We start from the raw sequence: 16,525 nt of genomic DNA on the forward strand, positions 1-16,525 counted from the left end.
TTGGACCGGTACAGGGGGTATAAAGACATGACATTGGACCGGTACAGGGGGTATAGAGACATGACATTGGACCGGTACAGGGGGTATAAAGACATGACATTGGACCGGTACAGGGGGTATAGAGACATGACATTGGACCGGTACAGGGGGTCTAAAGACATGACATTGGACCGGTACAGGGGGTCTAAAGACATGACATTGGACCGGTACAGGGGGTATAAAGACATGACATTGGACCGGTACAGGGGGTATAAAGACATGACATTGGACCGGTACAGGGGGTATAAAGACATGACATTGGACCGGTACAGGGGGTATAGAGACATGACATTGGACCGGTACAGGGGGTATAAAGACATGACATTGGACCGGTACAGGGGGTATAAAGACATGACATTGGACCGGTACAGGGGGTATAAAGACATGACATTGGACCGGTACAGGGGGTATAAAGACATGACATTGGACCGGTACAGGGGGGGTCTAAAGACATGACATTGGACCGGTACAGGGGGGGTATAGAGACATATTCTGACATTGGACCAAACATTTGATTTGAAGTGTTCTTAATGTTTTGTCCACTCGGTGTAGATTAAAGTGATAGTTGATCTCACAGATTTTACACTTAAAAAAAATAATCATTGAAATCAAGTAAAGATGTGTGTTTTAGCAGGTAAAAAGATATATCTCAGTATTTTGGGGCGGCAGGGTAGCCTAGTGGTTAGAGAGTTGGACTAGGAACCGGAAGGTTGCAAGTTCAAACCCCCAAGCTGACATGGTACTTTCATTCTGCCCCTGAACCCACTGTTCCCAGGCCGTCATTGAAAATAAGAATTTGTTCTTAAATGACTTGCCTGGTTAAATAAAGGTAAAATATATATATATTTTTTAAACGAATATCACTTCACAATTTTTTAGTGTGGTATACCTGGAAACATTCGAGCAATGCATGAACTCTGATAAATGATGGAAGGTATTGGTGTATAAAGGCAATGTTTTAAAGCTTTTAGTCTGTCGGGTGGAATCAAAACAGTGCTTTGTGTTTCTCACATCCCCGCTGTGTGTCTGGGATCTTCTCTCCTCTCGGTTTCAGGCGGCCGTGGGCAGACATATTGGAAAAGGACTGTCACACTGTTTTGTTTTGAGAAATTACAGACAGAGCCCTTTGGCAATCATAAAGTGTGTGTGTGTGTGTGTGTGTGTGTGTGTGTGTGTGTGTGTGTGTGTGTGTGTGTGTGTGTGTGTGTGTGTGTGTGTGTGTGTGTGTGTGTGTGTGTGTGTCTGTGCGAGTTTGTGTGTGTGCGTGCGTGCGTACGTGTGTCCACTCATCATATCCCATGAATTGACCTCCCACACAGATACAATCCCTCTCTCCGTGAGCGCTGAGCAGCACGAGACGAAAAGGTCTATGCAAAACCACAAAGATGAAAAAGCCATCAACTAAAGAGTCTTCAACTAAAGAGTCTTCAACTAAAGAGTCTTCAACTAGAGAGTCATCAACTAGAGAGTCATCAACTAGAGAGTCTTCAACTAAAGAGTCTTCAACTAAAGAGTCATCAACTAGAGAGTCATTAACTAGAGAGTCTTCAACTAAAGAGTCTTCAACTAAAGAGTCTTCAACTAGAGTCTTCAACTAAAGAGACTTCAACTAAAGAGTCTTCATCTAGAGTCTTCAACTAAAGCGTCTTCAACTACAGAGTCTTCATCTAAAGTCTTCAACTAAAGAGTCATCAACTAAAGAGTCTTCATCTAAAGAGTCTTCATCTAGAGTCTTCAACTAAAGAGTCTTCATCTAGAGTCTTCAACTAAAGAGTCTTCAACTAAAGAGTCTTCATCTAGAGTCTTCAACTAAAAAGTCTTCATCTAGAGTCTTCAACTAAAGAGTCTTCAACTAAAGAGTCTTCATCTAGAGTCTTCAACTAAAGAGTATTCAACTAAAGAGTCACCAACTAAAGAGTCTTCATCTAAAGAGTCTTCATCTAAAGAGTCTTCATCTAAAGAGTCTTAATCTAAAGAGTCTTCAACTAAAGAGTCTTCATCTAGAGTCTTCAACTAAAGAGTCTTCAACTAAAAAGTCTTCATCTAAAGAGTCTTCATCTAAAGAGTCTTCAACTAAAGAGTCTTCAACTAAAGAGTCATAATCTAAAGAGTCATAATCTAAAGAGTCTTCAACTAAAGAGTCTTCATCTAAAGAGTCTTCAACTAAAGAGTCATAATCTAAAGAGTCATAATCTAAAGAGTCTTCAACTAAAGAGTTTTCAACTAAAGAGTCTTCATCTAAAGAGTCTTCATCAAAAGAGTCTTCATCTAGAGTCTTCAACTAAAGAGTCTTCATCGAGAGTCTTCAACTAAAGAGTCAAAAAGGCTCCATTCAGTCCGTAGAGCTGAAGAGACACACTACAGTCTGACAGTCATGTTTAAAGGCAACGTTCCCACGTTAGAGGAGACTGTAATCACGGTCAACATTCCCACGTTAGAGGAGACTGTAATCACGGTCAACGTTCCCACGTTAGAGGAGACTGTAATCAGGTCAATGTTCCCACGTTAGAGGAGACTGTAATCACGGTCAACACGTTAGAGGAAACTGTAATCAGGTCAATGTTCCCACGTTAGAGGAGACTGTAATCACGGTCAACATTCCCACGTTAGAGGAGACTGTAATCACGGTCAATGTCCCCACGTTAGAGGAGACTGTAATCACGGTCAACATTCCCACGTTAGAGGAGACTGTAATCACGGTCAACACGTTAGAGGAGACTGTAATCACGGTCAACGTTCCCACGTTAGAGGAGACTGTAATCACGGTCAACGTTCCCACGTTAGAGGAGACTGTAATCACGGTCAACACGTTAGAGGAGACTGTAATCACGGTCAACGTTCCCACGTTAGAGGAGACTGTAATCACGGTCAATGTTCCCACGTTAGAGGAGACTGTATTCACGGTCAATGTTCCCACGTTAGAGGAGACTGTAATCACGGTCAATGTTCCCACGTTAGAGGAGACTGTAATCACGGTCAATGTTCCCACGTTAGAGGAGACTGTAATCACGGTCAATGTTCCCACGTTAGAGGAGACTGTAATCACGGTCAATGTTCCCACGTTAGAGGAGACTGTAATCACGGTCAACGTTCCAACGTTAGAGGAGACTGTAATCACGGTCAACATTCCCACGTTAGAGGAGACTGTAATCACGGTCAACGTTCCCACGTTAGAGGAGACTGTAATCACGGTCAATGTTCCTACGTTAGCGGAGACTGTAATCACGGTCAACATTCCCACATTGGAGGAGACTGTAATCACGGTCAACGTTCCCACATTAGAGGAGACTGTAATCACGGTCAATGTTCCCATGTTAGAGGAGACTGTAATCACGGTCAACGTTCCTACGTTAGAGGAGACTGTAATCACGGTCAACGTTCCTACGTTAGAGGAGACTGTAATCACGGTCAATGTTCCCACGTTAGAGGAGACTGTAATCACGGTCAACACGTTAGAGGAGACTGTAATCACGGTCAACGTTCCCACGTTAGAGGAGACTGTAATCACGGTCAACACGTTAGAGGAGACTGTAATCACGGTCAACGTTCCCACGTTAGAGGAGACTGTAATCACGGTCAACGTTCCCACGTTAGAGGAGACTGTAATCACGGTCAACGTTCCCACATTAGAGGAGACTGTAATCACGGTCAACGTTCCCACGTTAGAGGAGACTGTAATCACGGTCAACACGTTAGAGGAGACTGTAATCACGGTCAACGTTCCCACGTTAGAGGAGACTGTAATCACGGTCAATGTTCCCACGTTAGAGGAGACTGTATTCACGGTCAATGTTCCCACGTTAGAGGAGACTGTAATCACGGTCAATGTTCCCACGTTAGAGGAGACTGTAATCACGGTCAATGTTCCCACGTTAGAGGAGACTGTAATCACGGTCAATGTTCCCACGTTAGAGGAGACTGTAATCACGGTCAATGTTCCCACGTTAGAGGAGACTGTAATCACGGTCAACGTTCCCACGTTAGAGGAGACTGTAATCACGGTCAACATTCCCACGTTAGAGGAGACTGTAATCACGGTCAACGTTCCCACGTTAGAGGAGACTGTAATCACGGTCAATGTTCCTACGTTAGCGGAGACTGTAATCACGGTCAACATTCCCACATTAGAGGAGACTGTAATCACGGTCAACGTTCCCACATTAGAGGAGACTGTAATCACGGTCAATGTTCCCATGTTAGAGGAGACTGTAATCACGGTCAACGTTCCCACGTTAGAGGAGACTGTAATCACGGTCAACATTCCTACGTTAGAGGAGACTGTAATCACGGTCAACGTTCCTACGTTAGAGGAGACTGTAATCACGGTCAATGTTCCCACGTTAGAGGAAACTGTAATCACGGTCAACACGTTAGAGGAGACTGTAATCACGGTCAACGTTCCCACGTTAGAGGAGACTGTAATCACGGTCAACACGTTAGAGGAGACTGTAATCATGGTCAACGTTCCCACGTTAGAGGAGACTGTAATCACGGTCAACGTTCCCACGTTAGAGGAGACTGTAATCACGGTCAACGTTCCCACATTAGAGGAGACTGTAATCACGGTCAACGTTCCCACGTTAGAGGAGACTGTAATCACGGTCAACACGTTAGAGGAGACTGTAATCACGGTCAACGTTCCCACGTTAGAGGAGACTGTAATCACGGTCAACGTTCCCACGTTAGAGGAGACTGTAATCACGGTCAACATTCCCACGTTAGAGGAGACTGTAATCACGGTCAACGTTCCCACGTTAGAGGAGACTGTAATCACGGTCAACACGTTAGAGGAGACTGTAATCACGGTCAACGTTCCCACGTTAGAGGAGACTGTAATCACGGTCAACATTCCCACGTTAGAGGAGACTGTAATCACGGTCAACGTTCCCACGTTAGAGGAGACTGTAATCACGGTCAACGTTCCCACGTTAGAGGAGACTGTAATCACGGTCAATGTTCCCACGTTAGAGGAGACTGTAATCACGGTCAACGTTCCCACGTTAGAGGAGACTGTAATCACGGTCAACGTTCCCACGTTAGAGGAGACTGTAATCACGGTCAACGTTTCCACGTTAGAGGAGACTGTAATCACGGTCAATGTTCCCACGTTAGAGGAGACTGTAATCACTGTCAACACGTTAGAGGAGACTGTAATCACGGTCAATGTCCCCACGTTAGAGGAGACTGTAATCACGGTCAATGTCCCCACGTTAGAGGAGACTGTAATCACGGTCAATGTTCCCACGTTAGAGGAGACTGTAATCACGGTCAACACGTTAGAGGAGACTGTAATCACGGTCAATGTCCCCACGTTAGAGGAGACTGTAATCACGGTCAATGTTCCTACGTTAGAGGAGACTGTAATCATGGTCAACGTTCCCACGTTAGAGGAGACTGTAATCACGGTCAATGTTCCCACGTTAGAGGAGACTGTAATCACGGTCAACGACTGTTCCACGTTAGAGGAGACTGTAATCACGGTCAACGTTCCCACGTTAGAGGAGACTGTAATCACGGTCAACGTTCCCACGTTAGAGGAGACTGTAATCACGGTCAACGTTCCCACGTTAGAGGAGACTGTAATCACGGTCAACACGTTAGAGGAGACTGTAATCACGGTCAATGTTCCCACGTTAGAGGAGACTGTAATCACGGTCAACGTTCCCACGTTAGAGGAGACTGTAATCACGGTCAACGTTCCCACGTTAGAGGAGACTGTAATCACGGTCAACGTTTCCACGTTAGAGGAGACTGTAATCACGGTCAACACGTTAGAGGAGACTGTAATCACGGTCAACGTTTCCACGTTAGAGGAGACTGTAATCACGGTCAACGTTTCCACGTTAGAGGAGACTGTAATCACGGTCAACGTTTCCACGTTAGAGGAGACTGTAATCACGGTCAACGCAGGAATGTTTCGGCTCCATCAGAAATTACCTTTAAATTTAAAATTGCGATAAAATTAAGCCCTTTAAAGAAAGTGCAGTGCAACACTAGTCAAAAGAAGTGCACTACATCGGGAACAGGGTTGCGTTTGGGATTCACCCTGGGTTTTACTTTGGGGTCCACTGGGCTAAAGCTCCAAGCTTTGTGGAATAATTTAATTGGTGTCTGTTTATCTGTCGTCAAAAAGGAGCCATTCAGCCGTGCTACCATACTATAGCACACACACACACACACGCCCGCACGCACGCACGCACGCGCGCACACACACACACACACAGTACCGTAGCATACAGAGAGTACATAGCAGAGCAGTCAAATGCCTTTGTCTGAAACAAGGTATTGCTACCGCTCTTTTCCACAGCAGAGCATTAGTATACACACAGTCAGTGCGAGGGAAACAGCGCCCCCTCTGTCTCAGTAGGTGTACGACACGTATCTGATGCTGTCTGGAACAAGGTATTGCTACCGCTCTTTTCCACAGCAGAGCATTAGTATACACACAGTCAGTGCGAGGGAAACAGCGCCCCCTCTGCCTCAGTAGGTGTACACCACGTATCTGATGCTGTCTGGAACAAGGTATTGCTACCGCTCTTTTCCACAGCAGAGCATTAGTATACACACAGTCAGTGCGAGGGAAACAGCGCCCCCTCTGTCTCAGTAGGTGTACACCACGTATCTGATGCTGTCTGACACAAGGTATTGCTACCGCTCTTTTCCACAGCAGAGCATTAGTATACACACAGTCAGTGCGAGGGAAACAGCGCCCCCTCTGTCTCAGTAGGTGTACGACACGTATCTGATGCTGCCTGGAACAAGGTATTGCTACCGCTCTTTTCCACAGCAGAGCATTAGTATACACACAGTCAGTGCGAGGGAAACAGCGCCCCCTCTGTCTCAGTAGGTGTACACCACGTATCTGATGCTGTCTGACACAAGGTATTGCTACCGCTCTTTTCCACAGCAGAGCATTAGTATACACACAGTCAGTGCGAGGGAAACAGCGCCCCCTCTGTCTCAGTAGGTGTACACCACGTATCTGATGCTGTCTGACACAAGGTATTGCTACCGCTCTTTTCCACAGCAGAGCATTAGTATACACACAGTCAGTGCGAGGGAAACAGCGCCCCCTCTGTCTCAGTAGGTGTACACCACTTATCTGATGCTGTCTGACACAAGGTATTGCTACCGCTCTTTTCCACAGCAGAGCATTAGTATACACACAGTCAGTGCGAGGGAAACAGCGCCCCCTCTGTCTCAGTAGGTGTACAACACGTATCTGATGCTGTCTGGAACAAGGTATTACTACCGCTCTTTTCCACAGCAGAGCATTAGTATACACACAGTCAGTGCGAGGGAAACAGCGCCCCCTCTGTCTCAGTAGGTGTACACCACGTATCTGATGCTGCCTGACACAAGGTATTGCTACCGCTCTTTTCCACAGCAGAGCATTAGTATACACACAGTCAGTGCGAGGGAAACAGCGCCCCCTCTGTCTCAGTAGGTGTACGACACGTATCTGATGCTGTCTGGAACAAAAGAGTATGTAACATGTTGTCGCCGTAGCGTTTGATTGATCGATATAATTTTTTAAGTAAAATAGTTAGCCAATCAGTGTTTAGCTGAGTTCAACTGTGGATTGTCCGAGTGCAGCAAACAGTCAGTGCGAGGGAAACAGCGCCCCCCTGCTTGTGTCGATGTCCTGCGGTAGTTCGCTTGTGTCGATGTCCTGCGGTAGTTCGCTTGTGTCGATGTCCTGCGGTAGTTCGCTCTGTGTCGATGTCCTGCGGCAGTTCGTTTGTGTCGATGTCCTGCGGCAGTTCGTCTTGTTCCATGTCCAGGTAGTTCAGTTTGTGTCGATGTCCTGCGGCAGTTCGTCTTGTGTCGATGTCCTGCGGCACGTTTGTGTCGATGTCCTGCGGCAGTTCGCTTGTGTCGATGTCCTGCGGCAGTTCGCATTTGTGTCGATGTCCTGCGGCAGTTCGCTTGTGTCGATGTCCTGCGGCAGTTCGTTTGTGTCGATGTCCTGCGGCAGTGCTTGTCGTCGATGTCCACGGCAGAGCATTGTGTCGATGTCCTGCGGCAGTTCGCTTGTGTCGATGTCCTGCGGCAGTTCGCTTGTGTCGATGTCCTGCGGCAGTTCGCTTGTGTCGATGTCCTGCGGCAGTTCGCACAGTGTCGATGTCCTGCGGCAGTTCGCTTGTGTCGATGTCCTGCGGCAGTTCGCTTGTCGATGTCCTGCGGCAGTTCGCTGTGTCGATGTCCTGCGGCAGTTCGCTTGTGTCGATGTCCTGCGGCAGTTCGCTTGTGTCGATGTCCTGCGGCAGTTCGATGCTGTGTCGATGTCCTGCGGCAGTTCGCTTGCAGTCGATGTCCTGCGGCAGTTCGAAACAGTGCCCCCTCGATGTCCTGCGGCAGTTCGCTTGTGTCGATGTCCTGCGGCAGTTCGCTGTGTCGATGTCCTGCAGCAGTTCGCTTGTATCGATGTCAGTGCGAGTTCGCTTGAAACAGCGCCCCTCTGTCTATAAGCCGTGGATGGAGGAGACTTGTGGTTTTGACTGAATTTTGACGGCGATCCAACCATAAATTCATATAGAGTGCCACTGGTCTGAGACGATTGAAGTTTAACATGTAGTCTAGTAGGCTGACGTTAGCTAGCTCGCTAACTTAGCTGGTTCATTGTTGCCCAGGTCTTTTTGTTGTCACGGGCCTCATTGTAAATCACGGTGGTGAACTAACGGGTTTCAGAGCAAACAACACAATTAATTACCATGTAGGTTATAATATGGCTTGGCTTCCCCAGTGATTTTACCCACACACCTCTACTAGGGGGGGCTTTGGTTTTTACCCACACACCTCTACTAGGGGGTCTTGAACAAGGTATTACTACCACACTTTTCCACAGGGAGCATTAGTATACACACAGTCAGTACTAGGGAAACAGCGTTTTTACCCACACCCCTCTGTCTCAGTAGGTACCCACACCACTATCTGGGGCTGCCTGACCCACACAGGTATTACTAGGGGCTTTCTTTTACCCACACAGCATTAGTACTACACAGTTTTGGTTTTTACCCACACACCTCTGTCTCAGCTTTAGGTTTACCCACACACCTCTCTGATGCTGTCTGGAACAAACAGTATGTAACATGTTGTCTTTGGTTTTTACCCACACACCTCTTTGGGGGCTTTAGTTTTTAGCCACACAGTGTTTAGCTGAGTTCAACTTTGGATTTTACCCACAAACACCTCTACTAGGGGGTAGTTCGTTTTTACCCACACACCTCTACTAGGGGGGCTTGCTAAATTTTTCCTATACACCGTGGATGGGGAGGCTTTGGTTTTGACTGAATTTTGACACATCCAACCATAAATTCTAGAGGCCACTGGTCTGACCGATTGAACCTTAACTATGGGGTCTAGTAGGCTGACGTTACAGCTCGCTAACTTAGCTGGCTAGGTTTTTACCCACATTCTTGGGGGTCTTTTTTGTTGTCACGGGCCTCATTGTAAATCACGGTGGTGAACTAACGGGTTTCAGAGCAAACAACACAATTAATTACCATGTAGGTTATAATATGGCTTGGCTTCCCCAGTGATTTTACCCACACACCTCTACTAGGGGGGGCTTTGGTTTTTACCCACACACCTCTACTAGGGGGGGCTTTGGTTTTTACCCACACACCTCTACTAGGGGGGGCTTTGGTTTTTACCCACACACCTCTACTAGGGGGGGCTTTGGTTTTTACCCACACACCTCTACTAGGGGGTTTTGGTTTTTACCCACACACCTCTACTAGGGGGGGCTTTGGTTTTACCCACACACCTCTACTAGGGGGCTTTGGCTTTTTTTACCCACACACCTCTACTAGGGGGGGCTTTGGTTTTTACCCACACACCTCTACTAGGGGGTTTTGGTTTTTACCCACACACCTCTACTAGGGGGCTTTGGTTTTACCCACACACCTCTACTAGGGGGCTTTGGTTTTACCCACACACCTCTACTAGGGGGCTTTGGTTTTTACCCACACACCTCTACTAGGGGGGCTTTGGTTTTACCCACACACCTCTACTAGGGGGCTTTGGTTTTTACCCACACACCTCTACTAGGGGGCTTTGGTTTTTACCCACACACCTCTACTAGGGGGCTTTGGTTTTTACCCACACACCTCTACTAGGGGGCTTTGGTTTTACCCACACACCTCTACTAGGGGGCTTTGGTTTTTACCCACACACCTCTACTAGGGGGCTTTGGCTTTTTTACCCACACACCTCTACTAGGGGGCTTTGGTTTTTACCCACACACCTCTACTAGGGGGTTTTGGTTTTTACCCACACACCTCTACTAGGGGGCTTTGGTTTTTACCCACACACCTCTACTAGGGGGCTTTGGTTTTTACCCACACACCTCTACTAGGGGGCTTTGGCTTTTTTTACCCACACACCTCTACTAGGGGGCTTTGGTTTTACCCACACACCTCTACTAGGGGGCTTTGGTTTTACCCACACACCTCTACTAGGGGGCTTTGGTTTTACCCACACACCTCTACTAGGGGGCTTTGGTTTTTACCCACACACCTCTACTAGGGGGCTTTGGTTTTTACCCACACACCTCTACTAGGGGGTTTTGGTTTTTACCCACACACCTCTACTAGGGGGCTTTGGTTTTACCCACACACCTCTACTAGGGGGCTTTGGTTTTTACCCACACACCTCTACTAGGGGGGTTTGGTTTTACCCACACACCTCTACTAGGGGGGGCTTTGGTTTTTACCCACACACCTCTACTAGGGGGGGCTTTGGTTTTTACCCACACACCTCTACTAGGGGGGGCTTTGGTTTTTACCCACACACCTCTACTAGGGGGGGCTTTGGTTTTTACCCACACACCTCTACTAGGGGGCTTTGGTTTTTTACCCACACACCTCTACTAGGGGGGGCTTTGGTTTTTACCCACACACCTCTACTAGGGGGCTTTGGTTTTTACCCACACACTCTACTAGGGGGCTTTGGTTTTTACCCACACACCTCTACTAGGGGGGGCTTTGGTTTTTACCCACACACCTCTACTAGGGGGGGCTTTGGTTTTTACCCACACACCTCTACTAGGGGGGGCTTTGGTTTTTACCCACACACCTCTACTAGGGGGGGCTTTGGTTTTTACCCACACACCTCTACTAGGGGGGGCTTTGGTTTTTACCCACACACCTCTACTAGGGGGGGCTTTGGTTTTACCCACACACCTCTACTAGGGGGGGCTTTGGTTTTACCCACACACCTCTACTAGGGGGGGCTTTGGTTTTTACCCACACACCTCTACTAGGGGGTTTTGGTTTTTACCCACACACCTCTACTAGGGGGGGCTTTGGTTTTTACCCACACACCTCTACTAGGGGGGTTTTGGTTTTTACCCACACACCTCTACTAGGGGGGGCTTTGGTTTTTACCCACACACCTCTACTAGGGGGGGCTTTGGTTTTTACCCACACACCTCTACTAGGGGGCTTTGGTTTTTACCCACACACCTCTACTAGGGGGCTTTGGTTTTTCTACTAGGGGGCTTTGGTTTTACCCACCACCTCTACTAGGGGGCTTTGGTTTTTACCCACACACCTCTACTAGGGGGCTTTGGTTTTTACCCACACACCTCTACTAGGGGGTTTTGGTTTTTACCCACACACCTCTACTAGGGGGGGCTTTGGTTTTTACCCACACACCTCTACTAGGGGGGTTTTGGTTTTTACCCACACACCTCTACTAGGGGGGGCTTTGGTTTTTACCCACACACCTCTACTAGGGGGTTTTGGTTTTTACCCACACACCTCTACTAGGGGCTTTGGTTTTTACCCACACACCTCTACTAGGGGGCTTTGGTTTTTACCCACACACCTCTACTAGGGGCTTTGGTTTTTACCCACACACCTCTACTAGGGGTTTTGGTTTTTACCCACACACCTCTACTAGGGGTTTTGGTTTTACCCACACACCTCTACTAGGGGTTTTGGTTTTACCCACACACCTCTACTAGGGGGCTTTGGTTTTTACCCACACACCTCTACTAGGGGGCTTTGGTTTTTACACACACACCTCTACTAGGGGGCTTTGGTTTTTACCCACACACCTCTACTAGGGGGCTTTGGTTTTTACCCACACACCTCTACTAGGGGGCTTTGGTTTTACCCACACACCTCTACTAGGGGGTTTTGGTTTTACCCACACACCTCTACTAGGGGGCTTTGGTTTTACCCACACACCTCTACTAGGGGGCTTTGGTTTTACCCACACACCTCTACTAGGGGGCTTTGGTTTTTACCCACACACCTCTACTAGGGGGCTTTGGTTTTTACCCACACACCTCTACTAGGGGTTTTGGTTTTTACCCACACACCTCTACTAGGGGGCTTTCGTTTTTTACCCACACACCTCTACTTGGGGGCTTTGGTTTTACCCACACACCTCTACTAGGGGGGTCTTGGGTTTTACCCACACACCTCTACTAGGGGGGGCTTTGGTTTTTACCCACACACCTCTACTAGGGGGGGCTTTGGTTTTTACCCACACACCTCTACTAGGGGGGGCTTTGGTTTTTACACACACACACACACACACACACACACACACACACACACACACACACACACACACACACACACACACACACACACACACACACACAGTGCAGGGGCCTTGTGGTGTCTGAGTGAGATGGTGTGGGAGCACGTGCCTTTGAATTCATTAGGTGGCGAGGGAGGGAGCCCACCACACTGTTTCATTCGCCTCCTCCCCGGAGAGCCATTAGCTTCCCTGGCATCAAGCTGCTGGAGCTCACGGAGGCGAGTGGCAGGTACGCTCTATCCATCTTCCTCTCCTCTCCTCCCACTTTCCCTCCCTTCTTCTCCTCCCCGCAGGGCGAGGCTGAGGTACGGCGAGAGACGGAAACACAGACTGGTGAATTCTGGGAGGTTTGCGGTGAAAGAAGTCAGTTTTTGCCACACAGCCACAGAGTTGTGGTGGCCAGGACGATGGGGGGCAGGTAGTGTAGTCACCGGTGCAGTATGGGTAAATCACCAGTATGATGGGGGGCAGGTACTGTAGTCAGCAGTGCAACATGGGTAAATCACCAGTATGATGGGGGGCAGGTACTGTAGTCAGCAGTGCAACATGGGTAAATCACCAGTATGATTTGGGGGCAGGTACTGTAGTCAGCAGTGCAACATGGGTAAATCACCAGTATGATGGGGGGCAGGTAGTGTAGTCAGCAGTGCAACATAGGTAAATCACCAGTATGATGGGGGGTAGGTACTGTAGTCTGCAGTGCAACATGGGTAAATCACCAGGACGATGGGGGGCAGGTACTGTAGTCAGCAGTGCAACATGGGTAAATCACCAGTATGATGGGGGGCAGGTACTGTAGTCAGCAGTGCAACATGGGTAAATCACCAGTATGATGGGGGGCAGGTACTGTAGTCAGCAGTGCAACATGGGTAAATCACCAGGACGATGGGGGGCAGGTACTGTAGTCAGCAGTGCAACATGGGTAAATCACCAGTATGATGGGGGGCAGGTAGTGTAGTCAGCAGTGCAACATGGGTAAATCACCAGGACGATGGGGGGCAGGTAGTGTAGTCAGCAGTGCAACATAGGTAAATCACCAGGACGATGGGGGGCAGGTAGTGTAGTCAGCAGTGCAACATGGGTAAATCACCAGGACGATGGGGGGCAGGTACTGTAGTCAGCAGTGCAACATGGGTAAATCACCAGTATGATGGGGGGCAGGTACTGTAGTCAGCAGTGCAACATGGGTAAATCACCAGTATGATGGGGGGCAGGTACTGTAGTCAGCAGTGCAACATGGGTAAATCACCAGTATGATGGGGGGCAGGTACTGTAGTCAGCAGTGCAACATGGGTAAATCACCAGGACGATGGGGGGCAGGTAGTGTAGTCAGCAGTGCAACATGGGTAAATCACCAGGACGATGGGGGGCAGGTACTGTAGTCAGCAGTGCAACATGGGTAAATCACCAGTATGATGGGGGGCAGGTACTGTAGTCAGCAGTGCAACATGGGTAAATCACCAGGACGATGGGGGGGCAGGTAGTGTAGTCAGCAGTGCAACATGGGTAAATCACCAGGACGATGGGGGGGCAGGTAGTGGAGTCAGCAGTGCAACATATTGGTAAATCTCTGAAGAAACTCTCTAACTCTCCTTTGTTCCATGTTGTTGGAGGCGTGTTGGAGGCATGTTGGAGGCGTGTTGGAGGCGTGTTGGAGGCGTGTTGGAGGCATGTTGGAGGCGTGTTGGAGGCATGTTGGAGGCATGTTGGAGGCGTGTTGGAGGCGTGTTGGAGGCTGGTTGGAGGCATGATGGAGGCTTGTTGGAGGAGTGTTGGAGGCTTGTTGGAGGCATGATGGAGGCATGTTGGAGGCATAATGGAGGCGTGATGGAGGTGTGTTGGAGGCGTGATGGAGGCATGATGAAGGCTTGTTGGAGGCATGATGGAGGCATGTTGGAGGCATGATGGAGGCATGATGGAGGCATGATGGAGGCATGTTGGAGGCATGATGGAGGCATGTTGGAGGCTGGTTGGAGGCATGATGGAGGCATGTTGGAGGCATGTTGGAGGCATGATGGAGGCGTGTTGGAGGCATGATGGAGGCATGTTGGAGGCATGTTGGAGGCATGTTGGAGGCATGATGGAGGTGTGTTGGAGGCATGATGGAGGCTGGATGGAGGCATGATGGAGGCATATTGGAGGCATGATGGAGGCGTGTTGGAGGCATGATGGAGGCATGATGGAGGCATGATGGAGGCATGTTGGAGGCATGATGGAGGCATGTTGGAGGCTGGTTGGAGGCATGATGGAGGCATGTTGGAGGCATGTTGGAGGCATGATGGAGGCGTGTTGGAGGCATGATGGAGGCATGTTGGAGGCATGTTGGAGGCATGTTGGAGGCATGATGGAGGTGTGTTGGAGGCATGATGGAGGCGTGTTGGAGGCTGGATGGAGGCATGATGGAGGCATATTGGAGGCATGATGGAGGCGTGTTGGAGGCATAATGGAGGCATGATGGAGGCATGATGGAGGCATGATGGAGGCATGATGGAGGCATGATGGAGACGTGTTGGAGGCATGATGGAGGCATGTTGGAGGCATGATGGAGGCATGATGGAGGCGTGTTGGAGGTGTGTTGGAGACATGATGGAGGTATGATGGAGGCATGATGGAGGCGTGTTGGAGGCATGATGGAGGCATGATGGAGGTGTGATGGAGGCATGATGGAGGCGTGATGGAGGCATGATGGAGGCGTGTTGGAGGCATGATGGAGGCGTGTTGGAGGCATGATGGAGGCGTGTTGGAGGCGTGATGGAGGCGTGATGGAGGCGTGTTGGAGGCATGATGGGGCGTGATGGAGGCGTGATGGAGGCATGATGGAGGCATGATGGAGGCGTGATGGAGGCGTGATGGAGGCATGATGGAGGCATGATGGAGGCGTGATGGAGGCGTGATGGAGGCGTGATGGAGGCATGATGGAGGCGTGATGGAGGCGTGATGGAGGCGTGATGGAGGCATGATGGAGGCGTGATGGAGGCGTGATGGAGGCGTGATGGAGGCGTGATGGAGGCATGATGGAGGCGTGATGGAGGCATGATGGAGGCGTGATGGAGGCGTGATGGAGGCGTGATGGAGGCATGATGGAGGCATGATGGAGGCGTGATGGAGGCATGATGGAGGCGTTATGGAGGCGTGATGGAGGCGTGATGGAGGCGTGATGGAGGCATGATGGAGGCGTTATGGAGGCGTGATGGAGGCGTCATGGAGGTGTGATGGAGGCATGATGGAGGCGATGAGGCGTTATGGAGGCGTGATGGAGGCGTCATGGAGGCGTGATGGAGGCATGATGGAGGCGTGATGGAGGCATGATGGAGGCGTGATGAGGCATGATGGAGGCGTCATGGAGGCGTGATGGAGGCATGATGGAGGCATGCTGGAGGCGTTATGGAGGCGTGATGGAGGCGTGATGGAGGCGTGATGGAGGCATGATGGAGGCGTGATGAGGCGTGATGGAGGCGTGATGGAGGCGTGATGGAGGCGTGATGGAGGCATGATGGAGGCATGATGGAGGCGTGATGGAGGCGTGATGGAGGCGTGATGGAGGCATGATGGAGGCGTGATGGAGGCATGATGGAGGCGTGTTGGAGGCATGATGGAGGCATGATGGAGGCGTGATGGAGGCGTGATGGAGGTAACTATAAAGACTGTTTGGTTTGGGACTGGATGTAAAGTGGCAGCAGAAAGTGAGTGAACCCTTTGACATGACCTGGATTTCAGCATAAATTGGTCATAAAATTTGACAGTCGCAACAATAGCCAAACATAGTGTGCTTAAACTAATAACACACAAATGATTGTATTTGTCTTGTCTATATTGAATACATCATTTAAACATTCAAAGTGCAGGTTGGAAAAAGTATGTGAACCCCCCAAGGCTAATGACTTCTCCAAAAGATAATTAGAGTCAGGAGTCAGCTAACCTGGAGTCA

At 49.3% G+C, this 16,525-nt stretch overlaps 1 long non-coding RNA gene across 3 annotated transcripts; it reads left to right on the forward strand.

The window, feature by feature from the left end:
- The first annotated feature begins 13,164 nt into the window (after positions 1–13,164).
- LOC127923169 (uncharacterized) lies at positions 13,165–14,100 on the forward strand. Of its 3 annotated transcripts, none has more exons than XR_008113536.1 (3): positions 13,165–13,546; positions 13,706–13,758; positions 14,078–14,100. It is a non-coding gene; the product is annotated as an uncharacterized LOC127923169 (long non-coding RNA). The 3 variants fall into 3 exon arrangements; XR_008113535.1 differs by lacking the exon at positions 13,706–13,758 and adding an exon at positions 13,971–14,023; XR_008113534.1 differs by lacking the exon at positions 14,078–14,100 and adding an exon at positions 13,918–13,940.
- The last annotated feature ends 2,425 nt before the right edge of the window (positions 14,101–16,525 follow it).

This window comes from Oncorhynchus keta, unplaced genomic scaffold (genome assembly GCF_023373465.1).
Source record: "Oncorhynchus keta strain PuntledgeMale-10-30-2019 unplaced genomic scaffold, Oket_V2 Un_contig_2864_pilon_pilon, whole genome shotgun sequence".
In the NCBI taxonomy this organism is placed as follows: Eukaryota; Metazoa; Chordata; class Actinopteri; order Salmoniformes; family Salmonidae; genus Oncorhynchus; species Oncorhynchus keta.